Below are 18,914 nucleotides of genomic sequence, written 5' to 3'. Positions count from 1 at the left end.
GGGAATCCCCTATCGGTCTACAAGTCATGAATCATCAGTCGATCGAACACCTCTATTCGGTCGACCGACAACATGTGTGTGGATTGGAGGATATCTTTACACCTAAAATAGGTTTTAAAATAGGTATTAAATCTTTACACCGTACAGATAAAAGGGGTGATCTTTACACATAAAATAGGTTTTAAAATCTAATAAAAACTAAGAAAACAAGGATAGGATTGGAGGAGATGAAACTCGCCTCAAAATTCTTGCTCATCTCTCAAACAGAAAAGAGTCTCGATCCTCCTTCATCAAAAACCGTAGATCTTGCCCTCCTCTCGAACCCTACTTCAAAAATCCTCTCCCAAAGCATAATATATGTTTCTAGGATTTTTGAGTGGGGTGACTGCTGCTCAGAATGTGAGGGACGATCAAACAGACCCGAAAGACCTGACCAGCAACCCAAATCCTGTGCATCCATTGGTTAACTAATCCCATTGGTTAGTCGACTGAGCAGAGGATGGCTTTCAGTCGATATGTTACATGTATATTAACACATAATTACACATGTTTGTATATATATATATAATCGATCTCAAATTGATTACAATTATGTTCATTCATCTCAGAACAACCATCAACCATATTAAAGCTCATTTATCATTATTTACAAAAATGATTTCAAATTTTTGGTGTTTTACATTCACCCATCCTTAAAGAGAATTTCGACCCCGAAGTTTAGCAATTATAAATAACAAAGTATGTGTCATATACACAATATTTACGTTTAACATCTAGAAAGTGAATACTCCCACTTAACCTCTAATTAAACAAAACTGGTATGTCGGGTGAAAAATCCAAAAGGAATTCCCATGTATATACCATACATTCCAAATGATTACGTGTTAAGTGTTAATACCCACATTCCAGCATGAAGTGTAAAATGCAACTATATAAATAAGGTGAAAACCAACAATACCATAACTAGAAATATACCTGCTCGAATAGGTGTGGGTAGTCATGACGCATATCCTCCTCACACTTCCACGAAGCCTCTTCAACTCCCTTCATGTTCCTCTTCAACCGGAGATTGGGCTAACGAGAATGCTAATGCTGCCAGTGCATCTGTGTAAGCATTCTGGAGGTGTGGGATATATTCGATGAAGAAGTCTTCAAATGATTCTGCCATCTCAATAGCCGCTTTATGGTACGGAATCAGGTCTTGGTTATTGACTTCGTATTCTCCTCAAACTTGGTTGATTATTAGTTGTGGATCACCAAAGGTTTCTAGGTACTACACCCCTAGCTCATTAGTGAAACTGAGTCCAATGAGGAGAGCATTATATTCAACCATGTTGTTTGAACATGGCCTAATCAGTGAATAGGCTCGAGGTATCACATGTTTCTCTAGAGAAACTAGGATAACTCTGACTCCTAAAGAAATGTTTGAACATCCAGGAGTTCTTGCTACATGAGTTGCTCGGGAGGCACCATCAATATATAACTGCTACACCTGCTGATGAGAGGTAGTGTTGACTTCATGGGTTTTATGTGGCAAATCTTCATATTGCTCAGTTTTATCCTTCATAGGGTGAACCGCTAGAAGATCGTAAATTGCCTGCCCTTTGATCGACTTTTGTTTTTTGAAGTGGATGTCGTACTATAACAGGAGTAAAGCCCATCTCGCTAACCGCCAATTCATAGAGGTAGGTTGCATCATGAACACCCAAATAGGATATACGTTGGAAATGATATAAATTATTTGTCTAATCAAATAGTGTCGTATCTTTTGAATTGCGTACATCAAGGCGAGGCACTCCTTCTCAATCATTAGATATCGAAATTCAGCACCTACCAATGTTCAGCTCAAATAATAAACTATCTGCTCGTGACCATTGTCATCGTCTTATGCTAGTAGAGCACTCATTGAGTGGTTCGTTGCCCTGACATAAATCAGGAACGGATTCCCTAACTTCAGAGCGACGAGGATAGGAGGATTTGATAAGTATGCTTTGATGTCTACGAATGCTTTTTGACAAGCGTCGTCCTAAATGAATGATACACCCTTCTTTGTGAGCTTAGAGAATAGTTAACACTTTCCTGCAAGGTTCAAAATGAAGTGGCGGATGTAGGCCAGTCATCCTTGTAACCCTCTAAGTTCTTTGAGATTTCTCGAAGGCTGTAATTCATGGATCGCCTTCACTTTCTCGGGATCAATGTGGATACCTTTCATGGTAACAACGAATCTGAGGAACTTGCCACTTGACATTCCTAAGAAAGACTTAGTGGGGTTCATCTTCAATTGGTGACTCCACATGAGATCAAACATCATTCTCAAGTCTTTAATGTGATCATCTTTGTTGCAACTTTTAATAACCAAATCATCAACGTAGCATTTGACGATTTTCTAGAGGTGTTTTTTAAAAAATCTTCGTCATAGCTTGTTGATATGTGGCACCCGCATTCTTTAAACCAAAGGGCATAACTATGTAGCAGAATATGCCAAGTGGTGTCCTGAATGAGGTGTGCTTCTCGTCATCCAGATACATCTTAATTTGGTTGTATCCTTGGAATCCATCCATGAATGACATTCTCTCGAGCCCACATGTGTTGTCTATGATGACATCTGTGATGGGAAGAGGGAAATCATCCTTCGGGCAAGCGGCATTTAGATCTCTGAAGTCAATATAGATTCTGATCATCCCATTCTTTTTAAAAACTAGAACAACATTTGCCACCTAATCTGGATGTTGCTCTTCTCTGATGAAGCCTGAGTCAATCACTTTTTAACTTCAGCTTGAATCGACTCCATGATTTGCGGATGAAACCGTCTTTGTTGTTGTTTAATAGGTTTGGTATTAGGCTTGATGTTGAGTTGGTGCATAGCCACATTTGGATCGAGTCCTAGCATGTCTTCATAGTTCCACACAAAGACATCAAAATATTCTCTAATGAGGGCAATCATCTCCCCTTTTTCTTCTGGCGGGAGACTATCGTTAATGAATATGGGCTTCAGATTTGCTTTGTCGCCTATATTTATTTGAGTCACCTTATCCTCAGTAGAAGGTTCCCTTTGTTCAAATCTGTCACCATACTAGATATTTAGGTGATGGATCCAAGGATCTTCCCAGACTGGTAACTGATCATCTTGCTCCACTACCATAGGATCAATAGCGACCATGTTTGACATCAGGCCTTTAAACATTTCTCCAAAGCTAACATCTGAATCCCATGTTGAAGAACCTGATGAATGTCCATCCTTATTTGGATTAGACAGCTGATTATTAACCTGCCAACAAGACTCATTGGAGGATGAAGAAAAATAGTCTAGACCCCTCCTCTGCTCGTAATAGTTATCGAGCTTTCCTTTTGGTACATGGGAAGGTTGGGGTGGAACCTAGTACTTCGACCAAAGCAAAAGCCTTCTCCGAGTGTAAGGTTGTATCCCCATTTCTTCATATAGTCACGTACTTGTGACCTATACCTGAGGAAATGGTAGCCAGGTTCATCATTATAGCTGAAGGTATCCCAAAAGGAATTTGGTGGCGGAAATAACTCTCCTTTTCTAAAGAGTGTCTCTTTTTGACCCCCTGCCTTTGTAGGAAGGATGAAGGTTGTTCCAAAGGAGTCTTGAAAATGATTCTTCATCATACAAGACGATTGAAGCGGCATATGTACATCGGCATTTCTATACAATCCCTACATTGTATCATCAATACAAGGCATGTACTCTAAATCATCATTTATTGCATAATTACAATTGGCAAGTTACCAGTTACAACTCCCATCTGACGATTCATCACCATCAAGATCGGTTATAAAGGGTTCTATGCCATTAAATACAAGGCCATCATCATAATCGAGCCTAGCTTCGAAAACAACTTCTTCTCCACTGTCAGTGCCCTGAACCGATGGTTCAGTATCGGATTCAGGACTATATAAGAGGGAATCAGTGAAATAATGCTCTATCCCTTAAATGGTTGCTTGAAGGCGACCATTGTCTTGACTTTATTATTAGTGTCCACATATTTCAGACACTGATAGAGTATGGAAGGAACTACAACATTACTATGGACCAAGGGTCGACCTAATAGTAAGTTATAGGAGGTTTTTGCATCAATCACATAGCATGTGACCTTAGACATCAACTCCCAAAGTTGGTACTTCACTCGGATTTTTCCCAATGGTCTAGATCCACTTGTATTAAATCCATAGATAACAGTACCTGTGGAGGCTAACTTGTTGGCAGGAATTTCAAAATAATACATCAAACAGAGTGGCATGATGCTGACTGCAAAACCTGGATCAAATTGGATTCGATTGACTATAGTCGAGCCAATGTACTCGGTGAAGTACAAAGGCCTGTCATGCTTCAAGTTATTCACTTGTATGTCATCCTGAGTGAAGGTGATGCAAGGAAACTACTTGGCCGCCAAATTGCAATGTTGAACTGAGGGTTCGGTTTACTCGAGGTCTGGTTTCATCTGAGTGAGAAAAACATCAGAATCAGCCAAAGTTTCTTGTAAAGCCTCCATGGTGTCTTTAGAAAGACGCAGCAACTCATAAAGAGTAATCCTCGCTGTGATGTTAGACAGTTTAGCCATAATATCAACGCAGTATGGAGCATTCGAACTTTCCGATTTTTCTTTCCCAAACAGTCGATTGAAACGAGATTGCTTCAGATTCTGAACCCCTTTATGCTTAGGTTCCTTCTCCTTTCATTTTGCCTCAACTTCCTTCTATTTAGTAGTTGGCTGTTGTTGGGGCTTTTTGGAAGATTTAAGAGGCGTTGTAATGACCCAAAGTTCAGCTAAGGTCTTGGCATTCTGATCGGGAACTTCTGGATACTTGTATCGATATTCATTCTCGCTTCTGTTGGTGAAGGCAGGTTCTCCATCCGCTACCAAAACATCATTCTCATCTTCGAAGAGTGAAAAGGTTAGGATAGCCTCGTCATCTTTCTCTAGAACTGCTGAGGTAGGACAATAAGATTTTCCCTTATTCTTGGAATTCTTCTTAGAGGAGGACCCCGTACATTGTTCATCTTTGAGGAGATTAGGATGAACCTATAGGATTTCACCATTAGAGGTTGTATGCGGCACGAGCCCCTTCTGATGTTGCCTATGTTGATCATCATTGATGGTCTTCATCTCAACCTTTGAAACAAGTTCTTGTTGGAACTACGGTAAAGGTACGGATCCAAAGCTGATAGACACCATGTTTGCTTCCACCTTCTTTTCCTTTGATGGTTTTGTAGTTATAATGTCGGCGTCAACTAAGGCCTGGATTCTGTCCTTAAGGACAAAACAAGCCTTGGTGGGGAGATGAACCCTCATGTGATATGCACAGTACTTCATATCTAAAGTCTTTTTAGCTTCTTCCTTATCCATGACTAGCGCCAGTTTGATTTTGTTGTTATTAAGGAGGTACCTAAAGATGGCTAGATGGCTAGAACTTCATCAGTTTTGAAGGAGTACTCCCTCTGGAACCTCGAATCATGAGTCCTTTGTTGCCTCCGGGGTTGTTATTGTGCTTGAGGCTATAGTTGAAACTATGATGATTACTGTTGTGGTTGTCGTTGTGATGTTTGAGTAGCATCAATAGCAGTCATTGGTACCTTTCCCCTATCACGAGGAGCGAATTTGGGTTTCAAAGAATTAGCCGTCAGTTGGCCCTTCTTTGCCTTTTCCCTTTTGAGGAAACATTCAGCTTGTTCTCCGTGTATCTTCAACTCCTTCCAGGTTTTGATGGTACAACCCACATGGCCTCCAACACATCAAGAGAAAGATTGTTGTTGTAGGATTGGAGTATGAACTCTTCTGTGATCGGATCTTGGCAGTTTATCATACGACTACGAAAGCGTTTGATAAAATTGCCAACTGACACTCTATCTTTCTGCTTCTTGTCCAGAAGAGTTCCGATTGACACTTCGGTGTCATCGTTGAAGAAATTGCTGAGAAATGAGCTTTCCATGTCATTCCAGCAATTGATACTTCCTTGCTTGAGACGTCGATACCAATCAAAGGCGGCCCCACGAAGGGTGCCCACAAATGACTGAATTATCAAGGGTTTATTTCTAGAGATCATACCCAGATGAGACTTTAAGTAGATCAGGTGCTAGGTTGGCGAGCCTCTCCTGTAAAATGGCTTGAAGTTAATCAGATTAAACTTCATCGGGTTTTCCATTGACTCCCATTTCCTTGGGTATGGACACGGGATGCTGGTCTTCTTTACCTCCTAAGCAGACATCAAGGCATTGACCTTGCTTTCAAGCTCATTCATCATTTTGTTGTCTTCGCTCATATCTTTCTTCGGGAGATGCTGAGGAGTATCAACTGGACTACCCCCACCTATAGCTTTACTGTTGTTGAGAGGTGCATTAGTAATTATAGTTTCATCCACTTCCGTGTCACTATTATCTGTAATGTTCTGAGTGCGACGGCTAGATTCAACCTGTTGATTAGACTCAGGTGGTTGAAGTCGTTAAGTCTGCAACTCTCTCATTTGTTGCATGGCTAACTCCATCTCCGTCTTCATCTCGGCTCTAATCTCTTCATGCTGTATAGCTAGAGTTTCTTGAAGTATTTTAGCCATGTGCTCAAGAGTAATCGTGAACACTTCACTGGCTTATCCTATGCTGGACATTGTGTCATCAGAAGAAATTACGGAGCAAGTGTCTGAGAGTTCATCATCTGAAGACATTCTTTCATGCATTCTTTTATAGCTCCTACGTCTGGTGGCTCTCAATTGGAGCCGAGACATTTGTTGGGAGATTTTTGGATTGACTCTTCCTCCTAGGGTAAAATCAGGATAAAAGTCCATCGAATATCACTTAAACTTTCCCTTTCCTTTGCCGACCATGTTAATGGTTACCTCATGGAGCTCATTGTCTTGGACGACAGATCCTCTCCTTCGGAAGCATCTTGGCTTAGGCTTTTGACACTTCGGTTGATGGTGTGGAAAGTCTTTGAAACACCGAGGCTCTTTGTGGGATAACTTTAGAGCAGCTACATTCTGATAGTACTACTTTGATGAGCCTCTCAAACGAGCAATGAGAGTTCATTTCCTGAATAGTCCTCTTTCGAGTTTTTCTCACACCCACAGTATGACGATACAGCTCATTGGCATGATTACCGGAGCACCCCCTCATTTGTGGGTGTGTTTCCTCATGGACTATTGTTCCATCCCCAAGTATAACATTATCTTTTGATGGACACATCTTCTTTTGTGGAGCTGATGTGCATACAACACCTTGTTGACATTCTCAAAATAACTCGTGGTTGCCTTTGAAGTAGTCAAGGTCACATCATGAGTCGTATATTTAGAACATTCTCCTTGCGGGAGTGGAGTCTTAACGAACTCTTGGGTCTCAATACGGACCCCCAAGCAAGAGGTGATAAAAAATTTCCTAGAAAGAGAGGCCTCTTTACTCATTTTGTGCATGGCGCACGAACATGTACATTGAGGTGTCTCAGTTTATTTGTAGGCAGCGAGACACCTTTGAGCAGTATTTGGATTGATGGGAGTACGTGTATGCCCCCCAGTCTGTAGAGCTTTTTGGGTTTTGATCACCGGACCCAAGCGCTCTTTCACTGATGCTTTGCCTTGATCTTCGTACAAAGGACCATGGTGATCTGCCACAGTGATTTTGAACTTTGAGAGGTTAGGACTGACCCAAGGCTTCACTGGTAGCATGGTAGAGGCAGTCACAGAAAATGGACCTGGGACGAACACCGAAGGAGAAGGATTAATGGCCACAGAAGATTGCCTTTGGGTGAGATAGAGGAAACTGTCTCGGCCAAAGGGAATAGTTTTTGCTATCTCCGGACTTTGATTCGGTGCAAGTTTGGACTTAGGAATCCAAACCTTGTGGGATTTTTGTGGTTCTTCGGCAACCCCTTTCTTCTTCAATTCTTGTGCCTTTCATACAAGAGTACATGCGTGTGTAGTACATGCATAGTGATTTTGGATGCTCTCCTTCTTCGTTGAACGAGTTCTTTTGACGAGAACCCATTCCTCCATCGATGGCTTGGAGGAAGCCTCAGTGACTTGATGTTGAAGTGGTTGGATTGCTTGACGCTTCCTTGACTCCAGGCTAGTGTAGTAGTAAACTCCATCAACTTGTTCCAAAGCCTTGGCAAGCTGACGGGCCTGGCGTTGACGTTGCCTCTGAGAGCCCTCTTCGTGAGAGTTGGTGAACTTTTTTTGGACGAATCCATAACTAGAGAGGAGTCATTAGGAGAGAAGCTTCTGGCTTTGTTGGTTGCCGGAGTGGTGTTGCGAGGGGAAGCCTCAATAACAATTGGGCAAGAGTCATCACCTTAAGTCTTCATTGATGTTGAAGCCTTCTTTGAAGATGAGATCTTCCTATACATGCTGTTCGCGTGGAAAACCGTTGCTTTCTTCATTAATGAGATAATTGTCATCTTGAGTTACAACTTTTTGAGTTACAAAAGATCCGGTCTTTTATAGATCCGGTTACAACTAAATCAAAGAAAATAAAGAAAAAATTACAACTTTCCTTCTGTGAACAAATCACGAGCTCCTGTTTTGCGGTCGCTCGCTTTGGTGGGTTCTTTGCCTGCGCCGGGGTTAATCCGTGGACCACCGCGCGATCTAGATCCGGTCGGATCTACACGATTATGCGGGTATTATTCCACGAAGGGAATAATAGCCGGGAGGGATTAATCCACCAAGGGAATAATCGCTCAGATCTCGAGATCTAAGACCAAGCTTAGATCTGGAGTGTAGTCTCGTGTAGATCTCAGATCTGTTCTTTCTTCCTCTCGAAATCCTGCCTTTTCTGACGTGGATGGTCGCCGAGGATCAGATCTGTACGTGCAAGTCTTCTGGTCTTCAAAGCTCCGAGTTTGCTCTTCAATCCGGCAGAGTTTCGGCTCTTGAAAGTTCGACCTCCGAAAATGAACATCTCTAGGCCTATTTATAGGCTCTCAGGACAGTGGCCGCAAAAAGAGAAATGTCGGCCACCTCTGGCCACTGTCGGCCACCTCGGGGTGGCCGGCACTGTGCCTAGCCACCTTGAGGTGGCTCGGCTCATGGCCAAGCCACCTCAAGGTGGCTCGGCCACCGAGCCACCTCATGGTGGCTCGGCTAAGGCCGAGCCACCTTGAGGTGGCTCGGCTAAGGCCGAGCCACCTTGAGGTGGCTCGGCTTTTGGCCGAGCCCCCGCGGGTGTTTGACTTTTGTCGTTTTGCGTTGTCTCGTTTGTCCGTATTTCGGTTGACTTGAGACTCTGATTTGATGATCTGATTTGGCAGTAAGTCGGATTCCTGATTTGGCAGTAAATCCGCTTCTGAGTTCGAGTCCGAAACTGATCTTGATTCGATCGCGATTCGTCCGAGTCTGTTCTCGGTTGGATGACTCGTTGATTCCTTAACACTTGGCTTGATTCCGAACGCGTATGGATGCATTCCGTCGCTTCTGTGCGATTCGTCGATCTTGTCGCCTCGTTGGTTCGTCGGTTTGTGCCGAGCTATGCTAGGGGACCTATAAGCAATTTTATATGCCTACAGTGAATTTCTTACGAGACTCAGTTTTAAACTTGGCATCTGTAACTAAAATCCTGGGTACAGTCGGGCTAGCTTGGGTGATTAAAGTTACACGTTCTTTGTCAACATATTAAAAAATTAGGAGTTCCTGACGTAGATTAAAGTGCATGTTCAAATCCACACCACCTTCATGGACAAAGTGATGACGAAGAGTGAGAGAAAAGTACTCAATCAATTAGCACAAAGATAAAACGAAAGAGATCTGACTCAATTACAAAGATTGAACTCCTTGTGAAAGACGTTCACACGCAGAGTTCAGACCATGCATCAAATATTTTAACACAGATTCCAAGCCCTGCATTAAAATAGTAAAACGCAGAGGCTAGATCCAACGTTAAACATTCAAATGTATGGTTCCGACCCTGCGTTAAAATAGTAAAACACAGAGGTCAGATCCTGTGTTGAACATTCAAATGCATGGTTCAGACCCTGCATTAAATATTTTTTAACGCAGAAGTCAGATCCTACGTTAAATATTCGAACGCATAAGTTAGACCCCATGTTAAATGTTTTAATGCGGAGGTCAGACTCTGTGTTAACATTCAAACGCAGAGTCCAAGCCCTGCGTTACAAAATTCTAGCATAGAGGTCAAACCCCAACACTTCAAATTCCAAACACAGATGCCCAACTCTACGTTACAACATCAGAACAACTTTCCTCGTTGATCAGAACTTGTCGAAGTAAGCTTTACTACCATAAAAGTCGGCACTCACCACCGATGAGAGGAGTTTGCGGCAGCCGATGACCGGAGTTGGTAGCGAACTCGGAGCAGTAGCGATGGCGGGCTTGGGTCAAGAGATGGTCTTCTTCCTGGGCACCATTAAGGACGATGATCAGAGAAGGTGAGCAAGATTCGTCGGATTTTTAAACAAAGAATTTTCATTAAGCGATTCGGGGAAGAACAGAGAAGAGTCGAATAACTCTTGATTTGACTCCAACGGTCTATTTATAGATGACTGTGAGCTATCAAATTAGAACGAGATTCTAGATAAGAATTCCGCTCAAACACAACCTTTGCGTTTGTGTTAAAATTGGTTGAACTTCTGACGCAAAGCTCACCTCTGCGTCCTAAATTTCTAGCATAGAATTCACCTGTGCGTGTCAACACCACAAAATAAACTTTTCGACAACCAGGGCTACGACACAGCTTCAAATAAATAAAGAGAAGCTAACAATGGCCATCAAGGTGACTAAGGCTGAGAAGAAACTAGCTTATGATAAGAAGCTATGCAGCCTCTTGGATGAGTACAGACAATAATACTAAAATTATCCAGCTAGATCCTTCGCACAACTCATCCTTATGAATGGCTTAAGATTCCAACCAAGATTAACAAAGCCAAAAGGTGTTCAAATTCACTGAAGAAGACCTCGTTGACAAGTTTTTAGTGGTTGCTTCTATGGTGACTTTGCTATCATCGGCTCTCTTGTTGCTTAACTCCCGTAGCTGCGTGTTGGGCGTTAATCAATACCTACAAGAATCTTTTGACTAGTGTTGTTAACATTGAATACACATCTTCACAAGTTGAGTGGAGTATCTCAAAGATCCAGAAAAAATTCGAAGAATACACCTCTTCACAGGTTGAGTGGAGTATCTCAAGGATCCAAACAAGATTCGAAGAATACACCTTTTCACAGGTTGAGTTGAGTATCTTAAGGATCCAGACAAAATTCGAAGAATACACCTCTTCACAGGTTGAGTGGAGTATCTCAAGGATCCAGACAAATTCGTTATCACCATTGCTCTTGTTGACTTAACAACAATGACTTGGGCTTTAGCTTGTTTGACTAAGTTCATTGTCATCAAGGCACAGAAGTTACCTTGTTTAAGGAAGCAGAATTTCGACATTCCGATAACTAGGTTCGCGATGTCTTCGAATCAGACGGAGTGAATAATCAATCAAGAAAATTTTGGGATCCAAAGTATTCTGAAAATTTATCCTAGTCAACCATGAACTTTCAAAAGCTTTGGAAGGGGTTCTGTAGGCTATCTAAAAATCACAATAGATAGCTGATCCCTATCAAACCTCAACCAACAGTCTTGACAAAGAAAATTACAATCAGACGACTTTCATATCAACAAATGAAAGCTGCAATTGGAAGGATTTTCACGTAGATCGAGAAAGGTTATAATTTGACGACTTTCACGACGATTGATGAAAGCTCTGATTCAATAGCCTTCACAAATCAACTATGAGAGTTATAATCTGATGACTCTCACACCCCAAATAGCTAAAGCGAAGATTTCTGAATAATGGTCTTTGCAAACGCTCTATAGAATAAATTACAAGTCAACAGTTTCTTCTAAACACAGAACTCACCTCTCCGTTCAACCTTCAAAACACAGGCGACCCTTGCGTTTTCAGCATTTCAGCCTTAAAATGCAATGCGGCCATTGCATTTCAGCATTAAGCGAATGCCTAACTCTGCATCCAAATCCTGAGATACAGAGTTCAGTTCCCGAACGCCAGCTGGGGGTGTTTGACTCATTCAAACATGAGCCAAACAGTTTCAGAATCGTTTTCCCCATGATCTGAGGAAATCACGCCCACTTAGGAGCGGATTAAGGGGTCAGTTACACCCCTTACCCTCCTATAAATAACCACCTTACTCAACAGAGTAAAGGGTTCGGTTCGGATTTGAGGAAATTGGTAAGATCTAGGGGCAATCATCCTCAAGAGATCCGATCTTTTGCAACAAGAAGATAAAAATCTTGGAGCATCTTTGAGCAACAGAAAATTTACTTGGCTTATTAACTGATTATTCGGTTCGAACAACTCTTTTCACAGAGTTTGACACTCGTTCTGAGTTACAAAACTCGTTAAGATGATTATTCGGTTCGAACAACTCTTTTCACAGAGTTTGACACTCGTTCTGAGTTACAAAACTCGTTAAGAGTTCTTAATCAAACTTGCCACGACTCGTTCTGAGTTACAAAACTCGTTAAGAGTTCTTAATCAAACTTGCCACGCAAGTTAGTTGTTCTAGTGAATTGAGACGTGCGGATCGTCAATGGAGAGCAAACTCGACGCGAGCATTTGAGGGAGGTACTCCATCATCACCGTGAAGAACCCAAAATTAAACAAAGGGGATAATTTACATCAATTCTCTTCTCTTTTTTAATTAGGAAATCCAAATAATAATTGAGATTGAGAGAGTTGTAAATATTCTTTTTCAAAGCAGTTAGAGAGAATAAAATAAAACATAGTTCTTTCATTTTCTTATTGCAAATTTTCCACCAAACAATTTCTTCATGGGTTTTGTGTGGAATTGAGATTATTGACTTGTTTGGCACTGGTTTTGTTGGGATTTTGAGGAATTGTTAGTGGGTGTTGCAGGTATTCGAAGCAAGTGTTGACAGTCCTTGATTTGCTTTTCATACAAAAAAATTACACAAAATTAGCGCAAAGATTACAATCACAAAATATTATATTTACTCTTTTTAAGTCCATAATTCATTATAATATAGACCAAAATTGGCATAATAAATTTAGAATAGCAAAGTCAAGTTGAGAATTTGATTAGGAGAGAACAAGGGATGAAGGTTTCTTTCAGACATTTTCCCTTGTGCATTTATCTAGAACATTTAGTTTTTGAATTAGATAATCGAACACGTTGGTGTCTAAAATTAGGGTTTAGATCTAAGCATCATGTGTGATACACTAGTATAGTATTTTTGTATAGTTATATGTCTACCAATTTCTATTAAGAAATTAGCATACACTTATTTAGATAAAATCCTCCAAGTACTTTTTTGGCATGTCTACTTATATTAGCTATTAGAGTGCAAACAACAATTTTTTTGTGCAACAGTGTACTATATCATGCACGTCGCATGCTGTGAAGGACTAATATTTGCAATGTGTCATGCACACATCACGTGCAATAGAATACTAGTGTGTTCAATATTAAATCCTTAAATGTTATTTTAACTTTTATTTTTTAGTGAGCACCGGTATTCTTGGATAGTCTTGGATATTATTTATCTTTTATATATATAAATAAATAATTAAGTATTAATCTTCATTTCGGAGATCGACACGTGTCTCACTCCACTCCTAATGAGATGTATTTACTGATAGACGACTTAAGCTACTCCTGCGGCCGATCCAATAGACAGACAACTTACATAGCTGACTAAAAAGATAGTATTTTCCCACCTACCAACTAGACAACACTACAGACAGCCTGCCATTCTAGCCGACAACTTGCGTAGTCGACTAAAAAGGTGATGTTTGTCGGCATTCAGATAGACGACTAGAGAGGCGGCGTATCCTTGAACCTCCCACTGACAACCAACTACCCTCACCTTAAATATGTTGTTAGAGTCATAATTGTTCTAGCCCTCATAATCTTTATGACTCATCAGACATAGTCAGCACTAAGCACCTGTTGTCGCCCTCACATTAAACGTTTGGATGACTCACCTTCTTCAATGACCAACACCTATACGTTACCTGCCGATTTAGCTGCTTGTCTAGACTTAGCCAAAGTTACTTATCTGCCCTTTCGATCTACCATAAAAGGAACCTGTGTAGTCTAAGGTAACTACTTTTGCTTCCATGCAACTCTGAACTTTTCATCACGACTTATTTCTTATTTTCTCACTTAAGTACAAACGCTGACTTGATCATCGGAGGAACAACCGGAGACCCCAACTCTAGCCTCTCACGAGTTTTTCATGTGCAGGAGAGAACGTCGGGCTCTAGAACTAGCCATCTAACGGAGTTTAAGAACCATAACAATACTATAATCCACATGTAAATCCCCTGTTTGATAACCGACATCAACAGATTGGCTCCTACCGTAGGGCTAATCATCCTTCTTCGCATGAAATGTCTGGTTCTGAATGCTTTGGATGAACTTTTAACCCACTCCCTGAAGAACAACACATAGACTATGTCACTCAGGCCCAGTTGGAAGAATCCACTCAGAGGATTTCTCAGTCTTCCCAGTAACAGTTTGCTACTTTCACTAATGAGCCCCTTAGCCGGATTCCTCCCCTCATTATTTTTTCCTCCTCCACCTTCGGTAGGACAATCCTCATTTGTTCCTCCACCCTCGATGGGTTAGCCATTCATCCCTCCTCTGCCTACTCGCACCACACAAGTTGGACAACAAGGAGATTACGCCAAGTACTATCTCCTCCACCTCACCAGCAAACTTTCTTTGTAGCTCCTCCTCGGTAGCATCAGTAGTATATGGAAGAAATGAGGGAGAGCCAAAGCTTCGGTCATGATGGCCGAGAGCACGCCGCAAGGGCAACATCATACAGTCCTCGATATCCTTATGTCATTCCAAGCCCCTCTACCACACACTCCCCTCACCGACTGGATTATGAATGCTACTTGTGATAAATTCAAGGTGTATCACGTGGAGAAGTATATGGGCAAAGGTAATCTAACTGAACATGCTCATAATTATTATGATATGCTGACAATGTTACAAGCATCAGAGCCAATCATTTGTACGTGTTTCCACCTCACTTTGTCGAGAAGCACCAAGCTATGATGGAACTCCTGAGAAAAAATGTCTATCAATAGCTTCGAGCAGCTCAACTAGAAGTTTGCGCATCACTTCTTGGCTGACACCACATAGAAGTTGCCTCCCCATGTATTTCTTTAGATGAGACAAGAGCCTGGAGAAAGCCATAGGAATTATTTCAAGAGGTTCCATGCCAAAAGACTAGAAGTCGATGATCCTAGCAGTGCGGTCGCCATGTTTTCTATCATGGCCGGGCTGGAAAACAACAAGTTGGCTGACTCACTTGTTTAATAAACGAGTCACCAACTATGAGCAGTTAATGGACAAAGCACATGGGTACATGGATGTGAAAGACGCCGAGCCTACAAGAAGGTAGCCAAGGTAGCTGAAGCTAAGGTGGTAGCAGCAGCGACAACGGTGACAACATTGACGACAGAGCCAGCAGCAGAGGCTGACCCTTTCTAAGAGAGGAGATGGCAAAAGATCCCCCCTCAAAACTAACCCTAGGCTAGGTAGGGCTGACAAGAAGGATCAAAGGAAGGAGTCCAACAAGAACCCGACCCTCACTGCCTTGAACACTTTTCTCATGGAAGCTCTTTACATGGCCCAGAGAGGGGCACATCAACGCCGCTCCTCCTCACATGAAGTTGAATCCTCAATATCGAGACACCAAGCTATATCGTTCATACCAATGAGATCATGTCCATCATACCAATGATTATTGAGTTCTCCAGAGTGATATTGAAGACTTCATAATGGGGATTCTTGTAGAAGCTTGTCTCTCAACTGGATATGAGAGGACCCGCTCCTGGGAGATCTGACAGGAGATCTCGCTCCAGATCACCTCGTCCACAGCAGCCACCTAACACCTAGCCTGCCGAGACCAGCAATAGGGTCGTCATCAACACTATCAACAAAAGCAATGTCTAACAATGCTCATAAGAAGTATGCTAGACGAGCATTGCAGGTCAACTTGTGCAACAATAAGCCAAGGGCATATCAGTCCATCTCTTTCGATGATTCTGACTTGAAAGGCATTGAGATGCCTCATGACAACCCTCTTATCATCTCGGCCAAAATTGATGGATTCCATGTCAAAAGGATTTTGGTTGACACAAGGAGCTCAATTGATATCCTATTCATCGATGCCTTTAATTAGACGAGCATCGATAAGTCCAAACTATAACCTTGTTGGGGGTCCTCGTATTGGATTCATAGGACATTTGCTCCTTTCAGAAGGAATGATGACTCTACCTTTAACTTCGGCGAATACTCTCATCAGTCCACTGTACAGACCCAATTTCTAGTAATGAATCTCATGTCAACCAATAATGTTATTTTGGAAAAATTAACCTTAATAACTTACAGGTGGTCCCATCCACTTACCACCAGCTGGTGAAGTTCCTGACTCCTGAAGGAGTCAGAATTGCCGGAAACAACCAAAGAGAGGCCAGATGCCGCTATCTGCTCTCGATGAAAGGAAAATATGAAATTACCCTAGAGGAGTGTAGGGAGTGAATATGGTATTTGCTAATCTAATCCGATATTAATGCCAAATTAAAACTTTATAAATAATATCCTAACAATATGATATACAATGAGTTATGTGCAAGGATATGTAATTAAACAAAGGGTGATAAACATGAGACAATGTAAACAATGAGCACAATAGGCAATATAAGATGAACACAAGAGAAAATGCGCCAATAACAAACACAAACACAAACAAATGATCATGGAGTTCGGTCACCCTCGACCTACGTCTCCACTCCTCACCCTCGAGGAGAATCTCTACTATCAATCATAAAAACTACACAATCGGTTTTCAACACTCACCGATAAATGTTTACAACTCACACTATTGTCAATACACAACACGCCCTCTAAGTGTTGGCCTAGCCTGTGTCACATTCCTCAAGTACTTGGAATTACGATCTCTCCCTAGTATTTACAACCGACGCGGCGACGCCACTCCTCTTAAAATTGACCCCGTCTCTCACCAACCACTTCTCTCGGTGTCCTTGTGTATTACAATGCATTCTAAACAATAAAGTGCAAATACAAAGGGTTTGTTCTCTAATACAACATGAGAATAAAATTAAGCTCACTCTCAATGTTACAACTCCACAACCCAATAATATACTATATGTGAAAATACTTAAGCTCAAGGGTGTGTGTGTGTAACCAATGAGTATAAATATAATCAAACTCAAATTAATCTAGAAAGTAAAAAATATAACAATTAAAATATATACAAGCTAGATAATGAGTTTAAGAAAACTTCTCTAAACAAAGAGGGTTGAAGAATTGAGGTTGAACTCCCTCGAGGATGAAACTTGAAATCCTCCTCTTTGTGAAACTTTCTTCACAAAAACAAACACTTGATTTTTCTTTAAAACTCTTAAACAAAACTTGCAAAACTTGTTTTAAACTTCTCTTAGATACTGAACAAATAAGGGCTGAAAGATATTTATAGGCACTCAAAACAATAGCCCAAATCCTAAGAAAATCCTCAAAACCAACAAAATCCCCAAAATCACAGAGTCTAGAAAACTAACCGTTATAGTATTTTCGGTCAACCGATGGACCATGGTCGGTCGACCAACAAGATGGCCATTGGCAGACTAAAACATCTCGAGCTCATTCGGTCGACCGACATTGTTGTACCGGTCGACTGAACCTCAGCCTTCGGACGACCGATCATTGTGTATCAGTTGACTGATGAGCGACTGTCTGTAGTGTCTGAAAAACTTTCTGGCTAGTCGACCGACGGGTATGACCCGGTCGATCGAAAATGGATATATTTCCGGATATTGTATTTTTCAGAAAATATGACTTTGTAAATTTAATTAAAAATAACAAATGAACTCTAAAAATAGTAAAATTTTGGGGATTGTTTATAAACATGAAAACAAACATGTTTGAGAAGAAAATTTTGAAATCTCATTAACCATTTGTGAAAACCTCATTATTTTGTAAAACGTCAAAAATACGAGTTCGTTTAAAACACTTGATTTTGACAAAATGATCTCAAACAAGTTTGAAACTTCTTTTAAATGGATTAATAGTCTTTATGAAATATATACATTATTTATATTAAGTCATTAATACACAACACATTATTTTGCAAATCGGTAAAACATACGAACTTGTTAAAACTTGATTTTGATGAATTTCTTTCAAACAAGTTTTGAAATACTTTAAAATAGATTTATAGACGTGAGGAAAGATATAAAATCATATTGTTAAGTTTATAATCGAAAACGTCGATAAATCAAAATAAATGATAAATTAAAACAAATGTGTGTGTATAAATTTTGAGCTCTAAGTATAAACACACAAAGTATAAACCTAAAATACTGTACCAAACAATATATCTTCAATAAGCTCGACTTTGGTAGTGAGGAAGAAGCCATAATGTATCTTGACTTGAATTGTGATGGCTTCAATCCAATATTCATTCCATCCTCTAATGGATATGATCGTGTAGGCGCAAGTCCATCCAACCTCCAACAGAGGATCTTTGTATAGAATACCTAACAAGCAAATAAACATTCGATAAATATTATTAGGAATTATTTGTTACTCATCAAAACTAAATTAGATAGTATGCTCATAAATATGAGACCTAACAATCTCCCTCTTTTTGATAATGACAAACAATCTACACAAGGAGTATATAAATATGCATGACACTAAATGAATATACAATTTATATTCCTCATGCATAAAAATAATAGAAAGCAAATGCAAGATATACTCACAATATATATGTTTATCCTAATTTGTCAATATCAAAATGGGGAAAAACAAATAAAAATGAAGAGAGTGAAAGCTCCCTCTACAAATGAGCATAGATGAGTAGAAAACAAATTTAGAGAATA

The sequence above is a fragment of the Asparagus officinalis genome, chromosome 3, assembly GCF_001876935.1.
Source record: "Asparagus officinalis chromosome 3, Aspof.V1, whole genome shotgun sequence".
Lineage (NCBI taxonomy): Eukaryota > Viridiplantae > Streptophyta > Magnoliopsida > Asparagales > Asparagaceae > Asparagus > Asparagus officinalis.
Note: the sequence above shows the minus strand (reverse complement) of the source record.